Source organism: Aplysia californica, unplaced genomic scaffold (assembly GCF_000002075.1).
Source record: "Aplysia californica isolate F4 #8 unplaced genomic scaffold, AplCal3.0 scaffold00510, whole genome shotgun sequence".
Lineage (NCBI taxonomy): Eukaryota > Metazoa > Mollusca > Gastropoda > Aplysiida > Aplysiidae > Aplysia > Aplysia californica.
This window is the reverse complement of record NW_004797780.1, coordinates 29,119-38,851: the sequence shown is the minus strand read 5'-3', so window position 1 is coordinate 38,851 and position 9,733 is coordinate 29,119. Positions and strand designations below refer to the sequence as shown.

Sequence of the window (9,733 nt, the reverse complement as noted above, 5' to 3'; positions counted from 1 at the left end):
GTCATATTATTGTGTATGCTTTGAGATGTTAACATGTCACTAATAATACCCATTCCAGGTGAAGAGACAAAGGAAGGCAATAGGAATACAAAGTAACTTTCTTTACTTTCTTTATTGCCCAACCAAATACTAAACCCTATCTTTTACATATCCCACTCAAAAGTCCCTTCTTTATTGAGTAGGCTGGGGTGGTCGCTCGTTACGGAAGTCCTTATCCCTGTCTTTCCGCTCAGATGTGGTATCCTAAGTGGCCTATGTTTGTTCTGACGGCAGGGTCGAAGCAGTCTACCTCTGAAATTATTTAACTTGCCTCTGTGGGGGCTTAAAGCATACAATCATGCTTCATTTCACATTCAGTTTGCTCGTACATTGACACGTCTCTGATGAGCACGCCTAGAGCCTGACCTTCTGTCCGGTTTTTCTTTAAATGCAGGTGTTTTTACGCCAGCATCAACGCAATTTAAATTATTTAGGAGACAGGCTGCCGACCCTGCCTGCCAGGGCCAACCCGGGCTCAGAGGGACCGTTCAGATACTCGATAAGAAGTTTTCCCTACCAAAGATAGTAAATAACAAGATGGGCCACTCAGCCAAAAAAGTGTCCGCAGGAAGTATGCTCTTTGCTTCAGATGGCGCTGCAGTCTGTTTTGAAGCTCTCTTTCGTTTTTCCAGAAGAAGAATAGGAATAGCACCTCCTTGCGTGCGCAGATCGACTGCTGTTCATCAGCAGTTCGGGTTCGTTCAGTGCGGAGTTTTAGGTTATTTATATTTTAATGACCTCTCGCCTTTCATTCTAAAGTCAAATTAAACGAAGAAAACAATCACCCTTTCCTCCGGAGGAGGTTTTTTGTCAGCGTAACCATTTTTAAAAAGCGTTCTTCCGAAATTCATTAAAAAACTTGCTAGTTTCACTTTGATTTTTTAAAAACTCAAGTAGGATAACTCTGTTCGCAAAAGGTGCGCTTTTGCGGAGAGGACGTCACCGAATTTTGAGGACACTTTTTTAATTGGCTCAAAGAGAGAAGTGGCCCCTCTTGTTATGTAGACTCATTGTCCCTACTCAGGAATCGATCTCGGCTCTCCCGCGTGGGCAGCGAAGCGCCTAACCGCTGCACCACAGACCCTGTTGTCCGGTCTTCAAAAATGGCTCTTTATAACAATTCGTCTCGAATTTTTTTTTTGGTGTGCATTCGACGCCCGTCTACAATTTCATAGGTAAATAATGCATCAAAGAAGAGATCGGTGGAGCAAAGAAAGAAAGATACAAAAGAAGTTTCTTACCATCTAGTTTAAGGCTACTGTCAGTATAAACACCAATGTGTATTGCTGTTTGCAATATTATATATTATGTGTATCTGTATATCTGTAAAGGTCTTGCGATATATTTCGGCATGTGGTCGAATGATGAATCTGATGTGGTATGTACATTACTGTCAGTTTTACTTTTCTTTTTATATTGAATTTTAATGAGAGTAATAATATATAATATAATTTCCATGTATACCTGCAAGTGTTTTTACTGTCCTGTACAGCTAAGAAAAATGTCCCTCTGAGACAATAAAGTATTACCTTATCTTATTTTATTGTATATAAGCCTGTTGCGACGAGGACAAACACGGCCATGATGATAGTGACAAGTGACTATGGCCCTTAAACAACGAACCTATTGTTCTCAGTCCTTTGATCTAAAGTTTCTAAATGTTCGTTGTCACACAGCAATACCAAGAATCGGAAACAGTATACACTACTGGGGTTGAAAACGAAATTACATCGTAGAAAAAGTTGTCGTTCGAAAGTAGCCTGCGGGTAAAGATTCGTTCGTTCGACAGTACGTCCACTATGATTTCTACTAGGGCTGGGCAATGAGTTCTTTTAGCAAAATCCTGATAAAATGTTAGTGCACCTCTTCGGTAAATACGTTCTGAACCGGTTCGGCAAATGGGTTAGAACCACTTTGACTAAGGATTAGCATCACTCCAACAAATGGGAGGTGGGGGGGGGGGGGGGGCTCTCGTGGCCTAGAGGTTAAGGTGTTGGCCTCTCATTCAAAGGTCCCGGTTCGAATCCGGGTAACGACCGAAACATTTTCTTCTCTAAAATCGTCTCCTTTCACCTCCTTTCCTGCTCTCTAGCAATGTTCTGTTGACTGCTTTCATTTCCACTTTCTGCCCCCACCCCCTCACCTCCTTTGCCCCGTCCTCTGGGCTCCTGACTCTTTCTGCAGCCTTTCTACTGCTACTCCTTAGCTCCTCCTTACTGCTGTCTTTCTGCCACACCCCTGATCTTCTGGTAGGAAAGATCTACACCTAGCCTTCTCGGACAATGGCGAAAAATCTCGGAGGGCCTGTATACAAGTTGCGCACGTTAAAGATCCCTTGGTGGTCTAAAATCGATAAGAGTAGACTTCGGCCGCCACCCGGGCAAAATTCAAAATTTCCTACCAACTGAAAATATTAGGAGTGTCCCGCGCGCTCATATGGCCTTATGCAGTTGCGAGCGCCGTAAAACACTTTACAAAAAACACACAAAAAAAACAAAAACAAATGGGAGGACCCACTTCGGCAAACGGGTCAGGAAAAAGAGGTAGAGTCTGAATTCGGATAATGTCTTATTGAGGATTATCCGATTATCCGGATATTTATCCGGATTTTGCCCACCTCTAACTTCTAGCCGTACAGATCGTGTCTCACTGCCGGACTGTCCATACAATAATCACCGATTGGACACTTTGGAATATGGGTCGTCACGTCTCTGTTGTCAGTCTGTGAAGAAAATAAGTGGGTGGTTGACGGGTGCTCGGTTGTGGTTTGCTCCTTCTTTCCTATTAAATACTTCTTCTCCCCCTTTCTTCTTCGTGTGTTCCTCTCCGGTAACACCTCTAGTCTTCTGCACTAATATGACCTGTTTGTGTTGCCGTAAAACGCTTATGACTAAAACTGCACGTGATTTCTCGTCCTTGGGACCATATTGAAAATGACTGAGTTGAACATACGCTTTTAGTTACTCCCAAGGCAAACACGATGTCTTTATCTGAAACTTAAACACTGTTTGCAAGGTGGTAAAATTTGCATATTATGGTTTCATAATCTAATTTTAATTAGCTTACACTACTTTAATTAGAGCTATTTTGGATTGCTTTCTTTGGCTATCTTTGAGACATAGCATTTATCATGTTGATGTTTAATTTTAATCCCCAATAATCTCTGAGGCTCCCTGGCTCCCTGACTCACGGAGTCAGTGATCATGCCGTATTAAAAAAGGCTTTATGTGTGAGAGGCAAAGGCAACGCTTAGGTCTATAGATATAGTCCACACACATTTTCTTTATTGTTCTATAGTTCTGGTAAGTGCCAATAGCAAATGTGCTAAGAGGGAATATATCATCGGCAAGCTGTTCAGAGGACCTAAACCCAGAAAGCGAGAGAGAAAAAACTATTTCATTCTTTAACCAACATTATGTATTTTTCCTTGCTTTTTTCAACATTCCAGATTTTAATATGAACAAGCTGGCCGACTTTATTGTAGAGACAATTAGTTCTTGTAACTTTTATGCAGATTGATTTCTTCTGGACACCTGGACCCCGATATTGTAACATTAAGCTAAGCGCCCTCATTTACGATACTGGTAAATCGTTTTGTCAGCCTCAATCAATTACCATAGAGGAAATACGCATTTTGTTTCTATTTCAGAACCGCACTTTTATTGTTTGCGCACCAGATAATTGTATTGCCTTTCATTATCAAATTGAATCTGTATCAGCTTGCCTGATGCGCGCTGGTAACTTGAATTTCAACTGTGAGGACTATGTTAATTTGTAACGTAAAAGCTTTCTCCAAAAACGATTTGCGTATGTGATGCATCATGTGCTGTGCCTCTCCTGTAGTATGATCACTTTTCCTTCACTGGTTGCTTAAAAAGTGCTCGCAAAAGCGAAAGGTTGTCCGGTGTGAGTGACTGACTTGACCGATTTTACTATGAAATACACAACCACAAGGCGGAGATGTTGGCCTGATAAAGGTGAATATGGAAAAGTGTGGAGGATTTTGAGGTAGGGAGAGGCGGGTGTTGTTGTTATTCACTTGTATGTAGAATAGGTATCTCAGAACGTTTCCAAGAAAGGACATCAGACTGATAGAAAATTCTTGGAGATGGCTGAAGGCAAGGCATCATATCAGTTTCAGATCTGAGTCTCTGACTTTTACTAACTTCGTTCATTATCGGTTAACTGCACCACAAATCAAATTCAATGTTTGGATTGTAACAGCGTACATCAACAATTTGATAAACATATACTTTAAGGGAACCGGCGAAATGTTTCTTCTTCTAAGCCATATTACAAGAGAACTATTAGGATCTCCTTAGTCGTGTTTCGAAACTGTATTCTGTCCCCACCAAGCTGTAATACTACTAGATAAATTAATAACAACCTTAAGAAAACTGAGCTGGCTTTAGCTATTGCCATTGTAGTTCGCATTATAACCAAGAGAACGTTATAATAATACATGCATTATGGTTATCATCTGGACCTGGCGGACATAAGAGAATATTGCCTTTTGAAAACGTCTTTTTTCGGGTGCTAAAAAAATTTGAACCATTAGTTTGAAATTTTACCAAACTTTAGACTCCTGAATTTTGATAAAATGTCAAATCTATCATATTATTATTTCCAACTACATTGTCATTTCTGATTAGTTTCTAATTAGTAGATTAGAATCAGATGTTTCCTCAATGGCTCATATAATATAGCGTGCAATGCTGACATATCTGTTCACCGCTAATGAGGTTTTATTCCATTTTACCCAATAAAAAAAACAAACAAGCAAACAAAACCAACACATCCAGCGTGTCTGTCACCTTATATAGGTATCATTTAGGAGGCACTGTTTTGGGAAGCATTACTTTGGTATTCAAGCCGATTTTTCAATTACGATGTCTTTATCTGAAACTTAAACAGGCACGCTACAACATGCATATTATGAAATATGAAAATTTCTTTTGCTTATATGTGTAGGATGGTTTGAAATGTGCCGTAACATATTGTCTTTAGTCTGCTGTAGATCGGACAATCATTTTATGTCCGATACGCCTCCACAGAATTTTAAAAAGAGAGGGACAAAAAAACTTAACAAAAACTTTACTGTCCTTCTGAGGGTCTCAGATGTTTATCTAGAGAGTTGCTTGCGCAAGGTTAATTAAGTGATCGCCAAAATAAAGCTTGTCAGCCCACGTGACATTTAAAACAGAACAAACCTCGTCCTTTTTTTTTAATACATTAAACGAGAGGAAAACGCAGGTTGGCTGGGAGCTGTAAGAAGCAGAGTTTTATTCTTGTTTGCGCTATCTAGATTCTAGAGATTTCTTCTTTTCGCTTTTCTGTATGTGGGGTGAGGGAGGGGGGGGGGGCTTCTAGTTTGTCTGCTAGGTTTACATCCTGTTTTTAGCAGTTTCAATACGATCGTGCAACATCAGTCACGTGACCTTCAGTGGCGGTGGGTGGACCAAAATGTGGGTGGGGCTTAGGTTGCTTTAACTTCTTTACTACCAAATAGCAAGCAATAAGAACAAACAGTGATACTTTTTTCCATACTCACGGCGAGCCACGGCATTTTGAGAACCATTCAAACGAGAAGAGTCACCTTTGTCTTCCTTCTCTTTGTTCTACGTTAAATTTTTCTTGATGCTGGGTCGAAACCGTTTCGCCTCCAAATTTCTCTAATTAATTTTCATCTGATGAAAACTTTGCCTCAAAAGTGGTTTGATGTAATTAATAACTGTTAAATCTCAGCGGTACACACACAAACATGCATACACAGCACTCCACACATATACCGCCTGTGAGCTGGATTAGCCGTGTAGTCGAGGAAAGAAGAAGGCACCTAACAAAGGTCCAATGGGTGCATAGGTAACTGGGTCACTGGGGAAAAGTGTGTCGCAAACTTTCACCCCATTGTCAGGGCTTGGACAGCGTGAGCCCTCTGTGCAGTGTTTTCTTTTTTTCAAGTCTTCTTCCCTTTTACAAGAGGGGTTTCATTAATGAGGGGCTGTGGGAACGGGCTCGTCCTTTGCTGAACCCTAAAGACATTTGATTGGGTGTTAGGTTACTATAGTTGTAAGCGGTGGCAACAGCGATTGGATAAACGAGCAAGCCGCCAAGTTGGTCACTCTGTGTTCATTGCCTGCGATCATAACGGCGTCAACTGCTTATTTCGTTATTTTCATTTGCTTTGGGAAAGAGTTGGGGGGGGGGGGGGGGGCTCAAGCCCGTGAGCCCTTCTCTACCCACCGCCACTGGTGACCTTGTGCGTGTCTTATCTAAAAGCCTAAAGGGTCAGTTGTTGGCGGGATCGGCAGCTGCCTTAGAAGTGGGACCAGTTCACATATTTGGATAAGGATTTTAGTTGGGGTTTCCCTGACAACTGGATTCTGTTTTCTGCTTCAGCTCACTAGCCTGTTAACTCCGCTTGAGTTCGCGTGCCTGCATTCCCGTTGTTCTGTGAAATCGTCAGTGGAAAGGTGAGGTCTACTGGTAATCAACATGTAGAGTGTGCGTTTAAGATTATGTAAAGTGTGACCGTGTCGAGCGAGGGATTAAAACAAATCCAGACACCAAAAATAAATTGCAAAAACCACTCTGTACAGCTCTGCCGTCGTAAGGGAAAACTACGAATGGTCAAAAATTTTCGATTTTCGTATTTTTACATATTTCATAGAGTATTTAATTCTGCATCTGGTGGTGTAAAAATTTTAATCATATCCTAATCCGTTGTTGCGCAATTGAGAGTTCGTCGTTTTCCCGTACACTGGCGAGCTCCGAGCCAGAGCTCAGTGTAAGGGAGAACGACGAATGGTCGATCGGTCACGGATCACTGCTCTTTCGGCGTTGTCCCCTGGTCTCTGCCGTTGGGCAAATTCGGCATGGGCGACGAATGACAACTTATCACTGTTGCGACAGTACAAACATACTAGGCCTTTTTAGCAAACAAACACACCACCACCCCCTCCCCCGGAGTACCGTCGACCAGGTTTATAAAAATGTATCTCTTAGTGTGTCTTTCTGTCTGTCTTCACGTATTAGGCCTATGTTGATGGTGTGAATTGACAAGAGCAGGTGGGAGAGAGGGGAAAACGGATGGGAACAGGGGAAAGGGGTGGGGATGGGAGGGTCAAAAAAGTATTTAGGGAGAAATTTATTTGCACTGCATATTAGTGTCCGCCCAGATGTTCACAGACTAACGTCATATTAGTTTGCTGTCCAGTCATTTGACATCCCAAATCCCAACGATGGTTATAGTGCCGCAATTTGTCTAGCACGTGTCACTGGTCGACATCATTATAGAATTAACAAGCAATTAATGACATTGCGTTATGAGAGTAAATTTCTTTGTCCAACTTAAAAAGTGGAGGTATTGTGGCGACACTTAGTCTTGCTTTACGATTTTTTATGACTCGAGTATAATAATGTCTTACAGATTCAAACTGCTCTTGTCGATCTCTACTTTGTGGTATGTTTTCCGATCCGATCAACTGAATCCGTTATTAAATACAAAGCGTTGTATTACCTCTCCCGAAAGCGTTTGTGATACAGTCTTGTCAGATTGTTACATTTCTTACGTGAAAGTTTGCCTTTGCAATGATCTGATCGTATTATTGACATTGTAACATTGTTGATCCCTTTGGTCGTGCAAGGAAAATTTTGCAATTAGCGAAAATAAAAGTAAAACCCGCTTCTGAAGAGAATACAATACAAAGATATCATGGAGACCAAACTGAGACAGTTTTAAATCAAGCTGTTGAAATGGTGTGCACATCTGATTTGTACCCTGACTGTGTAGTATTTAACCAAGCGAGGAAGGGAAACGAAGGACGTTTACCGAGTTACAGTTGGGATATAACAAAAACCTAACTTTATACGTATAATAGCTAGTTTGTATACGTTTTATTTTTATTTGTAGTACCCAGTACACAGTCATTACTGTCAATAATGCGCCGCAACTGACCATCGCCTACACCCATAACTTTTCATAAACGTTCACGAGTGTAAGGGAGAACGACGAACCGTACCATTTGTCGTTTTCGCTTATATCGCAAGGCTCACCTGCGGGTGCGCAATGTGAGGGAGAACGACGAATGTCGAATAACTTTGCTACTTTTAAATCTAAACCATTCAAACTTTAGAAACTGCTTTAGGAACATCTCAATCAAATATCTGGTGAATTACAGCTTAAAAGATTGGAAAATAGAAGAGTTATAAAGTGAAACAAGTTTTTGCCTCTCCTGAAAAATTTGCCTCGCTACCTGCGCAGGATCATTCGTTGTTTTCCCTTACGACGGCAGAGCTGTAAGGAGAAGTTGTGTGTGTGCACCGTACCTGTTAATATTCCAGCCTCAAGGTAGGGTTAGCATCAGTTTTTAATGTTTCATTAATTGTATTTTGCTTTTGTTTTTTACTTGTATGTGTCTACTGCCCTGATAGACACATGCAATTAGTTTCGAAGGGAGATCCCAACCTAGTTTCATTCCGGTTGCCGTAACTGTTTTATAACTCTGAAACTTCGGCGCGGGTGGTTGAAGTTGCTTTTGTGTGGTCTGCTCCTTTATTCCGATCAAACATCTATCGTCTTTAGCTCGCCTTCTTTTTTTTGGTCTGTTACTCTCTAGATCTAGTAACACTTTTAATCCTCGGCTCCTAACTGTGTTGCAAATGCTGTTAAAGTCGCACTAAAACTAAAACGTAATAAACTGAACCTTCGGTTGACTGGGTGCACCGAAAGAGAGATAAGAGACTAACAACAAAGCAGAAAAGATTCTATCCCGAGGCTAGTTAGGTTTTTGCAAGGAAGTGACACTCCATCCAGAACTACCCAACTACGCCCACTGATAATGGGACGGCGGCTCATTTTGCTACCTCAGAATTACAAAGTTCTAACTGCCGAGTCCCTTGTTTTGAGAAATTGGACATAATTTATTTTTTTGAGTTTCACAAGCTTTTTCGAAAACAATTCTTTGATAACAACCCAGAATTATCATACGATTTTGATAGAGCGGACAGAACATGTATTGGTTTCTGACCTCATGGTCTTAGTAACACAAAACGGCCAAAATTGTCGGATCGAACTTTGTAATTATGAGGTAGCGATTTGTAAGTCCTGTTCCTTTAGGGGTTTTAAATTGTGTGCACTACTGTTCCAATGTGCAGTGCAACGTTGGTTTATTTTGTAGATCTATTACCTTAAAGATTTCGTCGATTCGATGCTTTTGTATCAGAGTCGTGTACTCGAACATTATTTTCTTTCGGTAGACTGAATCTTAAAGAAAACACACTAGATATAAGAATTGCTAAACCATCTACCTGAAACCAGGCGAAGAAAAATCAGCCACCTCCCTCCCCCACACACACAAAAAGGGACCCCCCCCCCTCCCCCCTTTCCCAACAAAACAAAACACACATCAAACAAGCACAAAAAACGGACAATTCTGACACTTTAAGTTAAGTAACGAACAACTTCCAATTTGAGCTTCTGATACACTGTCAACTGCAGTCGAATCTGCTCTAACGGCCACCTGTATACGACAAATGCCTGTACAACAGCCACTTCTTCCTATCTCCTCCCTTCTGTATTTATAAGCTTTATAATGACTGTGTAAAACAGCCATCTGGCTCAGACTGCCAATTTTATTCTCGACAATAGGTGACATCTCAGACAGTTTCGACTGTAGTTCGAAAAACCTGCCCC

General features: G+C 41.2%; 1 protein-coding gene across 1 annotated transcript in view; it reads left to right on the top strand.

Moving 5' to 3' along the window:
* Nucleotides 1-8,289: 8,289 nt before the first annotated feature.
* The window catches only part of LOC101862969 (ectonucleotide pyrophosphatase/phosphodiesterase family member 5), a gene marked incomplete in the record, with an annotated part of 13,931 nt that continues 12,487 nt past the window's right edge, over nucleotides 8,290-9,733 (top strand). Inside the window, 1 exon segment of the mRNA XM_013086834.2 lies at nucleotides 8,290-8,389.